We start from the raw sequence: 4,986 nt of genomic DNA on the forward strand, positions 1-4,986 counted from the left end.
CAACACGCCAACCTCCACTGAGGACAGATGCTGGCTCTGTGGGAAGTACATTGGCCAGTGATTGAACCCAGCTTTCCCACACGGAGGGCGTGAATCCTCCCACGGAGTGTTGTGGCAGTCATGGAGCAGATGCCCACTCACAGTGACCCTGTGGGCCACAGAACGGAACACCGCCCCTTCTGGTGCCGGTCTCATAGTTAGTCTTATGTTGGGGCCCATGGATATGGCGTAGTGCCAACCCACCTTGTGGGGGGCCTTCCTTTTCTTCCCTGCTACCTCTCTGCTTTGACAAGCATAATGTCCTTCTCCAGAGACTGGTCTTTCCTGATACCATGGCCATGGACCAGACCAGCAGTTCTCAACCTGTGGGTCACCACCACTTTGGGGGTTGGACGACCCTTTCACAGGGGTCGCCTAAGACCATCAGAAAACACATAGATATTTCCCAATATATCATACATATCATTCGGTGATGAATCACTATGCTTTCATGATGTTTAGTTATGTTCAATTTGTAACAATGAAAATACATCCTGCATATCAGATATTTACATGACGATTCATAACCATAGCAAAATGAGATAATGAAGTAGCAATGAAAATAATATTATGGCTGGGGTCACCACAACATGAGGAACTGTATTTGAGGGTCACGGCATTAGGTAGGTAGAGAACCACTGGACTAGATTCTTCTAATCAGATCAGGGGGAAGGAGAGAGAAGCCTATCAGCAGACGGGTTGGCAGTTGCGGAAGGGCCAGGATTCTGGCAGGGGCAAGATGGAGAGGCAAAGGTCCTTCCTCTGAACATGGCTGTTGATACTTTACACCCAGCTCACAGCCCGCCTGTGTCCGAAGCCCTCCTAGACCCACCCAATTGGAATATCTCCACCTATGACCAGCACCCCTCTCCCATTGCCCCCATGCTCTATGGGTGTCGCATGCCCCTTACATGGCAAGGAAGAGCATTGGTCAGAGATCAGGAGCCAGGCGCTGTCCTGGTTGATCTTGTCCTCTCTTTCCATCCCGAATCCAGCCTTCCGTTTGCTTATCTGGACAACGGGAAGACTAGACCAGACTGGCATCTGCCGAGCCACCTGGGAGTCTTTGTAAAAAGACACATGGCTGAGTCCCAGCTCCAGATTTGAAAGCCTGAGAGGGGGCAGCTGCCTGTGGAAGTTGGACTTGAGGCCGGCCAGTGGGAGCAATGACGGTTACTTCAGACGCCCGGGAGGCCAGGTGGTGGCACATTGGTGAAGCACTCTCCTGGTGACAGAGTTGGTGGTGATTCTAACCCACCCAGCTGCCGTGAGGGAGAAAGACCTGACTATTTGCGTATCCCAAGATGACAAACAAAGAAACACTGGGCGGGGGTGGGGGAGGGTGGGACTTATACACTGGCATATGGAGTCACTCTGAGTTGAAAACCACCAACACTACATTCGGATATTTGGCCCAAGGGTGAGTCTTCCACCAAGATGGTCCAACTCCCGGCTCATTCCTGCCCAAACTCAACTGGAACGCACTGCCATTGCACCCATGCTGGTACACAGCCACCCTGTACGGGCAGAGAACTGCCCTGTGGGTGTCTGAGACTCTTGAAGGGAGAACGCCTTCTCTTTCTCCCGGTGGTTTCAAACTGCTGACCTTGCTGTTTGCAGCCCAACTCGAAACCACTACGCCTTCTGAGCTGTTCTTTAACACACACTGGGCACACAGAACATTGTTAGTTTTGAATGAAATCGACCCAGGTAGTGTCTTCTGATGGCTCATGTTGTCATTTCTAACAATACAAATAAACAGGGAGAAGCCACTCCTGCTGTGAGCTCGAAATGGTGTGACTTTGACCCATTTTGAGCACAAATGTAAACGACCCTGCCCAAGGTCATCATCCCAGAGCTATTAGCCAGTTGGAACCTGCCGCAGTAGGACCAGAGGTCACGCATTGATAACGTGTGGGCTTCATAAATAATTGTTTCCTTTTTGATGCTGAGCTTGTGTTTTCTTGATTAAAAAAAAAAATAAAGGCCCTGCCTTTTCCCTTCGGATTAGAGGCTCCAATGGCATTGCTGGGGGACTACTCAGACCTTTGCTTTAATAGGCCTGGTTTCTCCCACCCTTCCTCTCTGCTCTCCTGCTTAAGCCCCTGGATACAGGAAGGGGTGGGGGGGCACTTGGAGGGGGTGGAGGGTACTGTGTGTGTCCAGCAAATGGCCTCCAGGGGGACTTGGTTGGAAAGCTTGCTGACTGTGTTTTGTAGAGCCCTTGCTTCTTAAATGCTTCTAAGCAAACAGGCAACCCCCTGGTCATTAGGGAATCTGTGGACGGTGAGCCGGTGTATCAGCCCAATTACAGGGGCAAGACCAGCAGGCTTTTCTTCCTGGGCCAGGCTGCTCGCATGTAATCAGTAGCGCTGGCAGCCTAAGAATTTGTTTCAGGCTTAATTGGCCTGAGGCTGGTACATGTCCCTACCTTGGTCGCCTAAAGCAATGCACGCAGCATTTTATTCTGAGGGTGGCCCCTGCACAGCCATTCCTGCGTGCCACCTCAAAGCCACGCAGCAGCAAGCCCCTGGCAGCAGCCAGGCCTCCTCGGGCTAGCAGGGTAAGGTGGCATGGTGAAGTACATGCAACAACAAGGCCACGTTTCCTTCTCATTCTCTGCGCCAACCAAATGGGTTCCCAGGAGGTTTCCCTCCCACAAATCAGCCTCAAGAATAAAACGCGGACACATGCCTTTCAGAGCAAGCAGGCAGCCTCTCCGCGGTGTCTTTGTTGTAAAAGTAATGACTGTGCTCTGCCCCCAGCCCCCGCCCCCCGCCTCCCTCCCTAGCCCACTGCTGCTTCTGCTGGTGCTACTGCTCTTGCTATTGCTGCTGGTTGATGGCCAGTGGATCCTGACACACGGTGATTCCACATGCGCTGCCCTATTGGGTTTCTTCCATTCTATTCAACTCAACTCACTCACTCCCATGGAGTCGATGCTAGCTCATAGCCACCTTATAGGCCAGGGTAGACCTGCCTGTGGGTTTCCAAGATGGTAACTCTTTGTGGGAGTAGGAAGCCCTGTCTTTGTCAAATGGAGTTCCTGGTGGTTTTGAACTGCTGACCTTGCAGTTAGCACACCAATGGTGTGCTGGTATAGCGTACCTAGTACAGTAACTATATACCACCAGGTTTTCCCCCGGGGGGTTCCTAGGAAGTTGGAGCTCCTGACCTTCGGATAGCATCCAAATGCTTAACTCTTGTTTCAACAGGGCTCCTTACTGGCCAATTAGCAGGAACTCTGACGGATGGACAGTGGTCTAGCTGTGTCCCTCACGTGACCTTGGGCTCGCTGTTTAACCAGTTTGAGCCTCAGTTTGCCCACCAGAACAAAGGAAACAATACTAGCCCCTCTACTACTCCCACTGGATAATTACTAAAATCGGTGAGAGCATCTATTATAAGTTCAGAATTATTCAAACGCCTCCAGTGACTGAGGTCCCGACCCAATGAGCTGTCTCTGTTTTGGGATAAGGAACCTGGGCAGTAAACGATTGTTCCTTCTCTACAGAAAGTTTCCTCAGAGCTGGTGTGTCTGGTGGCGGAGGGGCAGCTCCCCCTTCTCATCTGTCACCATTTGTCACCCTTCTTAAAGAAGATCTTTGAAGATCATGTGCCAATTTGTGGGGGGCAGCTATCCATCAAGGTGGAACCAGAATCATTCATCTTTAGACCCGGCAGCTGCTGCAGACACAAAGCAGACAGTGCCCTGAAGGGCTGAGAAATGACAGAAACATCTCCTCTCAGAGGGCCGGCTGCCCCAGGAAGCGGCAGCGCCCTATGACGTGTGATGTGTGTGTTCGGGGAAGAAATAAAAAAGAGGCAGGTGCATCTGAGGTCGGGGCCCCAAACAAAGCAAAACAGAAAATATCCAACCTTTTTCTGGACATCTCCTGCCCATGTCTGACAGCCAAGAAGGAAGGACGGAGATCTTACATGCCAAATTTATCATTCATATTCAGATGATAGCATTTATGCAAATCAGATGGGGCTTTAAGTGACAACTCAGACTTAGAGGGGTTATTCTTGGAGAACAGCGGCGAACACGCCAACAGTCATGGTTCTGGGGATCCATCAGTCGGGGGTGGGGAGGGTATTTGGAGGGAGGGCAAGAACAGATGACAAGTCACAGGCAATCACCCTACAATGTGACAGACATTCTCAGGGCTTGCTTTATATGCAGAAGGCCTGGGCTTGACTCTCATTAGGTGTAATTTCTACACAGTCACCACCTGAAGGTCAGTGGCGGCTCGTGTGTTGCTATGATACAAAACAGGTTTCCTTGGACCTTCCAGAATAAGACAGATTAGGAAGAAAGGTCTATTGAGCCACTTCTACAGGGTTTTAATTCCGTTCAAATTACAGTTTAACATAAAGAAAACCAAATCTTTACAACTGGACAATCAACTTCAGGAAATAGGGAGACGCGGTTGGCATCAGCTTTCCCTTTGACTTGGGCTCACAATCAGGGTCCATGGCCACAGCTGTCAAGAAATCAAAGGACAGTCCTTACTTGGCAAGGGAAATTCCAGGATCACGAAGGTGGTTTTCCCAGGACGAGGCTTATCCATTGTACTCTGGATATGCTGACCCCTGCCATTTCCCCAAATGTGGGAAATGCGACTGCATAATCTGTGGTAGTGGGGGCTGCATTCACGCTCTCCCCTGTTTAAAAAAAAATATCAAAAGGCACATTGCATCGAGTGAATCCACTGCAAATTAACTCTTTAAAGTCCTGGAGAGCCAAGGTATCACTATGTGAATTCAGGTGCCCCTGACTTCAAGCCATGGTCTTTTCAGTTCCCTCATGTGCACATGACATCCAGATAGTAAAAAGACAGACAGGAATGGATGCGTTGGAATGATGGGGAAGATTGACTACACTGGGAGCTGCCAGAAGTGGGAACCAATCTGTCTTGGAAGAAACCAGAAGGGCCCTTTGAA

At 50.3% G+C, this 4,986-nt stretch overlaps 1 non-coding gene across 1 annotated transcript; it reads left to right on the plus strand.

The window, feature by feature from the left end:
* The first annotated feature begins 4,547 nt into the window (after positions 1-4,547).
* LOC142430160 (U1 spliceosomal RNA) lies at positions 4,548-4,710 on the plus strand. Its single transcript, XR_012780623.1, has one exon. It is a non-coding gene; the product is annotated as a U1 spliceosomal RNA (small nuclear RNA).
* The last annotated feature ends 276 nt before the right edge of the window (positions 4,711-4,986 follow it).

This window comes from Tenrec ecaudatus, chromosome 16, assembly GCF_050624435.1.
Source record: "Tenrec ecaudatus isolate mTenEca1 chromosome 16, mTenEca1.hap1, whole genome shotgun sequence".
NCBI lineage: Eukaryota > Metazoa > Chordata > Mammalia > Afrosoricida > Tenrecidae > Tenrec > Tenrec ecaudatus.